Source organism: Amyelois transitella, chromosome 31 (genome assembly GCF_032362555.1).
Source record: "Amyelois transitella isolate CPQ chromosome 31, ilAmyTran1.1, whole genome shotgun sequence".
NCBI lineage: Eukaryota > Metazoa > Arthropoda > Insecta > Lepidoptera > Pyralidae > Amyelois > Amyelois transitella.
In genome coordinates, this window is record NC_083534.1 from 2,437,501 (window position 1) to 2,445,000 (window position 7,500).

A 7,500-nucleotide genomic window follows, 5' to 3' on the forward strand; every position below is an offset into this window, starting at 1 on the left:
TGATGAGTAATCGAGTTCACTCATTTTAGATCATAGTTTATAATTCAATGTAATAAATGAAATGTATTGCATTTAGTACAAATTACAGTGAAAGTTAAGAATCTAAAGTCTGTTTGTTATTTGTTTCACACAAAAAGGATCCCGTATTTCAGCAGTGCAATAAACAGACCTCATGGGTAAGTAAGTACACATAAATATGGTACCTACACACATACATTGTCATTGATTTGAATCATTTTGTCAAATAAAATTGAACACCTCTTACATGTTAACTGTATAAATTAACTATTTATTTATTATATACATTAATCTTGCATATTCCCTTTACTCTATATAAATATATTATATTATAATTAATTTTTCTTTTAACCTGTAAAAGGAGTAGTTTAAAGTTGTTGTATTTTTTGTAATCACTTTTCAATTTACATTATTTTATCTATTGAACACTATATTATATATTTATCATTGCATAGTTATATATAATAAATGCCATTTTTTCATTTGCATTAAAAGAACTAAATGCACATTTAAAAAAAAAAAGGTATTAGGTATTTGGATTTCCCCTATGAATATAATATTATTTATTTTTCTTTTAATCTGAAACATTATATGACATCTAAATTTGTGTAGAAAGTCGGCGGGTTTGTTTTCATTTACTGTTGGGTTATTGTTTATTTTAAATTTATTAATTTCACTTTTCAATTAACGTTGTTATTTTATAAATGGGAATTTTGCATTTGCATTAAAAGAACTGTACGTTGTGTTGTTGTTTATAGGTATGTAGGTATTATTTGATTTATACAAGTGTAGTTTCAAAATTAACGTTAATCTTACATCTTACATCTATCTTTTTCCTATATAAATCTAATATGATTAATTTCTGTTTTAACCTGTCACATTATATGGACATGTAAAAAAGCTATTTTAAATGGTACTAGTTAAGTATCCTAGTTTTGTTTTTCAATTGATTATTTTAAATTTATTAATTAAATGTACATGTTTTTTTTTAGCTATGAACACTATAATATAGACTTGACTTTATTATTTATTATAATATAATAATAAACGCCAATTTTACATTTGCATTAAAATGAATTCAAAGGTACACACATTGTCATTAATTTGAATCATTTTGACAACTCTCAAATATTAACTGTATAATTATTAACTACTATTCAATTAAAAGAACAACATGCACATAAAAAAACAATATGGCAAATTGCGTTGTTTTCATTTTAACCTGTTACATTTTATCGACATCTAAAGCTCTTTTAAATTGTACAGATACACGAACGTTCACCCGGTCTCTACCGATATTATACTATTAGTTGTGTTTGTTGAATTGATTTTATTTAATTTTTTAAGGTAAGAAGTACACATAAATATGGTACATACATTGTCATTAATTTGAATCGTTTTGACAAATAAAATTTTTGCTCTATAGATATGTGGAATAGTTATTATGGGCCTATGAATAATTTTCCCCGTTTTTTTTTTTTGTTTTTTCACATATTCCATTATCTCTTTGCTCCATATAGTTGCAGCGTGATGTTATACAGCCTAAAGCCTTCCTCGATAAATGGTCTATTCAACGCAAAAATAATAGTTTTGAAAATACTGATACGATAGCCGCCTTTTACGACATCCATAGAAAAGAGATATAATAGATTTATTTTCAAAATTGGATACAAAAGGTAAAAACTAGAAGGTGAACTAGATGGAGTGCATGCATATGCATGTAAATATCAATTCAGCGGCACTCACTCTGGATCCAAGCGAACAGGTCCACCAGGCGGTAGGCGGCGGCCAGCTTGCCTACCCCCTCGATACCCCGGATGTCGTTGATGGGAAGCACGCAGCTGGGACCCTGGAATTAATGTTGTGTTATTATCATACATACATACATACATACATACATACATACATACATACATACATACATATAGTCACGTCTATATCCCTTACGGGGTAGACAGAGCCAATAGTCCCGAAAAGACTGAACGGCCACGTTCAGCTACTCGGCTTAATGATGGTATCGAGATCCAAATAGTGACAGGTTGCTAGCCCATCGCCTAAAAAAAGGATCGCAATTTTGTAAGCCTATTCCTTAGCCGCCTTTTGCGACATCCATGGGAAAGAGATGCGAGTGGTCCCATCCAATCCCTTGGCACATGTTACTTTCAAGTGACTAAAAATACAAAAAAAAAACATAAATATGGTACAAATATTGACATTAATTTGAATCATTTTGACAACTCTTAAATATTAACTGTATAATTAATTGTAAATTGAATGTGCCCATAAAAAAATATGGTAAATTGCGTTGTTTTTTATAGGTTATTTATTTGATTTCTACAGATTTCCTCTATAAATGTATTATTTATTGTGTTTATATGCAATTTTTTACACCCTTTTCAGGGGAATTAAATATTTTTACGGGCTTTTGACCAAGCAAAAATATTGAATAGAAACAACAAGCGGAGGAAAGAACAAAATTTTAGTCAAGAGAAAGAAATTTTCTGACTATTCTGCAGGTATTAAGGATTGCAGCTTTCTGCAAGAGTATAATATAAGTAAAAGGGTGATTTTTTTAAGCTTTCTAAACTATTACGGAGAGTCGTATTATATATTATTATTATTATTATTAATTTTTATTTTAACCTGTCACATTTTATCGACATCTAAAGCTCTTTTAAATGGTACAGATACACGAACGTTCACCCGGTCTCTACCGATATTACACTCAATTGTGTTGTGTAAGGAGTGAGTAGTTAGTTGGTATCCTAGTTGTGATTTTTGAATTGATATTTTTTTTTTTTTTTTTAATTTAATTAAGGCTATTCAATCTATATTATTTTTTATCTATGAACACTATAATATGAACTTTATTATTATATGTAATAAATGCCAATTTTAACCAACACATAAATATGGTACATAATTATGTACATTGTCATTAATTTGAATCATTTTGACAAATAAAATTGAACATCTCTTACATGTTAACTGTATAATTAACTATTTATTTATTATATACATTAATCCTCTATGTATATTTTTGCTCTATAGATATATATTAGTATAATTAATTTTTCTTTTAACCTGTAAAAGGTTTATAGCAATTTACATTATTTTATCTATGAACACTATAGGTATATTATAAATGCCAATTTTTCATTTGCATCAAAAGAACTACCTACATACACATAAATGTGCCATCACATTGTCAAAATTAAACATCTCTTAAATATTACCTGTATAATTAATTGAATTAAAAGAACTAAATGCACATAAAATAAAATATGGTACATTAGTGTTGTTTATAGGATTAGTTATTTTTCTTTTAACCTGTCACATTTTATGACATCTAAGGCTCTTTTAAATGGTACTACAGATACACGAACGCTCCCCCGGTCTCTAACCTATACCTATTATACTTAATTGTGTTTCGAAAGGACTAGTTTGGTACAATAGTTGAGTTTTTTTTTTTTCTTTTTAAATTTATTATTTCAAGTTTATTAATAATTACTACTCAATTTACATTATGTTATCTATGAACACTACATTGTAGTCTTTGTTATTATATATAATAAATGCCAATTTTGCATTTGAATTAAAACGAGTAAATATAAATACACATAAATATGGTACATTGACATTGATTTCAATCATTTTGACAAATAAAATTAAACGTTCTGTCACATTATATGACATTACCTAAAGCTCTTTTGGTATGGAATGGTACAGATACACGAACGTACCCCCGGTCTCTATACTATTCTATCTATATGCTTATGATGTACCTTTGTAGACTTTATAATAGGTTCATAGTTTGGAAATAAACATGGATTTTAAACATTTTGAAATAATTTCAAGCAATTTACAATTTGTTTGTAAGTATGCCACTATTATTTAATTCAATTTATTTTTATTTGCTTTTTCATCTGTTTCAAAATGTGTATGTCACTGTGAAATAATATTTTTGACATATGACATAATATATCATCCGTTAGATTTAGATGTGAGTATGATTGATCACACACATGGTTTTCACTAAATAGTTTGTTTGGTTTATTGATTGGTAAGTAAGATGATTATTTGGCATTTTGTTATTAATTCCCTTAGTCGCCTCTTACGACATCCACGGGAAAGAGACGGAGTGGTCCTATTCTATTAAGGTGCCGGGGACCACACGGCACCGTGACATATAATGTAGTATACATGGACGATGTTCTCATTCTGTGCAACCACTAACGGAGCCGGCCGCTTGCGGTGTGGTGATAGGTGCGGCGCCCGCCACCCGCCGGTAAGACCGGCGCGACGTGCAGAGGGGCGCAGGCGCGCGCACGGAGTACGCCTTTAAAGTGGCTAGATCGAACCGCACCGGTGAAGGGAAATCATATTCTCGGAGCCGGCAGGCGAGGCGTGCGCGTGCGCACCACACCGCGGGCAGCACCACCACCACCACCACAGAGTGGTGATGGTGTGTGGTGTGGTGTGTGTCTAACGCGCGCGCCATATGAAAGGACGAGTTACACTTGAACATGTGAATATTATACGAATGGGATGTTGTCTGGTTTTGTGGTGGGGGTTGGGTGTTGTTTGGTTCGTGGGGATCACCACAACCGGCCACCACCACCACGCCGCACACACCGTTTATATATGTTCGGTTTCGAGTGAATCGTTCCGCCCACTCAGTCTACCGACGGACACACTAACTGTATTCAGTTCTGTACCCGGCTAAGGTTGACAAAGGGCACGTGTCTCAGCCTCCACGGAAGAATTCGCCGTGTTGGTGTTGCGCGTGCGCCGCTTGAAGAGTTTGAGATTGACGCTGGTTCGTCGTTTAGTAGCGCACCACCACCACACCACTTGGTGGTGCGGTGGTGTGACACTGCGACGGCTAAGTCGGTTCCATCTCGCTCTCACAATATCATCGTATAATATGGACCAGAGTTCATACGAAGTGCGATCGGCCCCCCCAATACCGGGCGTTTTGACGAGACTGTACCACGCTTTTAATGTTAAACGACATTTTACAAAGCGGTTGCGTCTATTAGCGAACGTTCGGTGACGGTCTGATCACAAGACCCGACCATGGCTCTCCTCCGGGGGTGGAATGTGTGGTGTGATGTGTGCGCGGTGGCTAGGATCCATCGTAGTTCGAACTGCCGCTCACCCGCCACACGACGCCCCCGGGGCCGCCACTGTGCTCTCGCACTCTCGTATCACCACCACCACCACCACCACCACCACATATAGTGTGTGCGTGTGGTGTTTGTTGAGACGAGTTGTAAGAAGGCACTCGCCGTGTTCGAACGATTTTCGGACGAGCACGGCGTGTTGGGCAATCGTGCTGCAGCGCGCCACGCCGCCCTTCGGGTGCTGTGCGCTGGTGCTCTGCGCGCGTGCGCCTCCAGCTCCACTCGCGCTCGCGCGCGTCGTGTTAGCTCCCTGGTTGATCCTGCCAGTAGTTATATGCTTGTCTCAAAGATTAAGCCATGCATGTCTCAGTGCAAGCCGTATTAAGGCGATACCGCGAATGGCTCAATATATCAGTTTTGGTTCCTTAGATCTTACTCAGTTACTTGGATAACTGTGGTAATTCTAGAGCTAATACATGCAATCAGAACTCTGACCAGTGATGGGATGAGTGCTTTTATTAGATCAAAACCAATCGACGGAGGGCCTCGCGTCCGAAGTCGTTAATTTTGATGAATCTGGATAACTTTTGCCGATCGCATGGTCCAGTACCGGCGACGCATCTTTCAAATGTCTGCCTTATCAACTTTCGATGGTAGTTTCTGCGACTACCATGGTTGTCACGGGTAACGGGGAATCAGGGTTCGATTCCGGAGAGGGAGCCTGAGAAACGGCTACCACATCCAAGGAAGGCAGCAGGCGCGCAAATTACCCACTCCCGGCACGGGGAGGTAGTGACGAAAAATAACGATACGGGACTCTTACGAGGCCTCGTAATCGGAATGAGTACACTTTAAATATTTTAACGAGGAACAATTGGAGGGCAAGTCTGGTGCCAGCAGCCGCGGTAATTCCAGCTCCAATAGCGTATACTAAAATTGTTGCGGTTAAAAAGCTCGTAGTTGCATTTGTGCGCCGCGCTGTCGGTGCACCGCATCCGCGGTGATACTGACACGTTTGCGGAGCATATCGTCGGTGAGCCGGCGGTAAAACGCCGGTTCAATATCAAAATCCTATCGCGGTGCTCTTCAGTGAGTGTCGAGGTGGGCCGACAATTTTACTTTGAACAAATTAGAGTGCTCAAAGCGGGCTCAAAATGCTGCTTGAATATTTCGTGCATGGAATAATAGAATATGATCTCGGTTCTATTTTGTTGGTTTTCAGAACTCCGAGGTAATGATTAATAGGGATAACTGGGGGCATTCGTATTGCGACGTTAGAGGTGAAATTCTTGGATCGTCGCAAGACGAACATCAGCGAAAGCATTTGCCAAAGGTGTTTTCATCAATCAAGAACGAAAGTTAGAGGTTCGAAGGCGATTAGATACCGCCCTAGTTCTAACCGTAAATATGTCATCTAGCGATCCGCCGACGTTACTACAATGGCTCGGCGGGCAGCTTCCGGGAAACCAAAGATTTTGGACTCCGGGGGGAGTATGGTTGCAAAGCTGAAACTTAAAGGAATTGACGGAAGGGCACCACCAGGAGTGGAGCCTGCGGCTTAATTTGACTCAACACGGGAAATCTCACCAGGCCCGGACACCGGAAGGATTGACAGATTAACAGCTCTTTCTTGATTCGGTGGGTGGTGGTGCATGGCCGTTCTTAGTTGGTGGAGCGATTTGTCTGGTTAATTCCGGTAACGAACGAGACTCTAGCCTGCTAAATAGGCGTCGCCATTTAGGTGTGTGCGGCTTCGGCCGCGCAACTCACTGGCGGCGTATTTAAATTCTTCTTAGAGGGACCGGCGGCTTCGAGCCGCACGAGATTGAGCAATAACAGGTCTGTGATGCCCTTAGATGTCCTGGGCCGCACGCGCGCTACACTGAAGGAATCAGCATGTTCTCCCTGGCCTAGAGGCCCGGGCAACCCGCTGAAACTCCTTCGTGCTGGGGATTGGGGTTTGCAATTATCCCCCATAAACGAGGAATTCCTAGTAAGCGCGAGTCATAAGCTCGCGTTGATTACGTCCCTGCCCTTTGTACACACCGCCCGTCGCTACTACCGATTGAATGATTTAGTGAGGTCTTCGGACCGACACGCGGTGGCTTCACGGCCGTCGGCGTTGCTGGGAAGTTGACCAAACTTGATCATTTAGAGGAAGTAAAAGTCGTAACAAGGTTTCCGTAGGGGAACCTGCGGAAGGATCATTAACGTGTACGATGTGTGCCGCCTGCCCAGCGAGCGCGCGCGCGTTGTATGTGTAAAATAATCCATAGACACACAACACACTATGTGTGTGTGCGATACAAACTGTCGACCGGTAAAATTCCGCATGCCGAGTCGCGTACGCACACAC

At 39.1% G+C, this 7,500-nt stretch overlaps 1 long non-coding RNA gene and 1 other non-coding gene across 2 annotated transcripts in view; one reads left to right on the top strand and one right to left on the bottom strand.

Annotated features, from left to right (window-relative positions):
* The window catches only part of LOC132903870 (uncharacterized), a 40,841-nt gene that overhangs the window by 12,049 nt on the left and 21,292 nt on the right, over positions 1-7,500 (bottom strand). The window contains exon 3 of the long non-coding RNA XR_009657506.1: positions 1,765-1,867. This is a non-coding gene — a long non-coding RNA (uncharacterized LOC132903870). The remainder of the gene's footprint in view (positions 1-1,764; positions 1,868-7,500) is intronic.
* On the top strand, positions 5,452-7,354 carry LOC132903908 (small subunit ribosomal RNA). Its single transcript, XR_009657516.1, has one exon. It is a non-coding gene; the product is annotated as a small subunit ribosomal RNA (ribosomal RNA).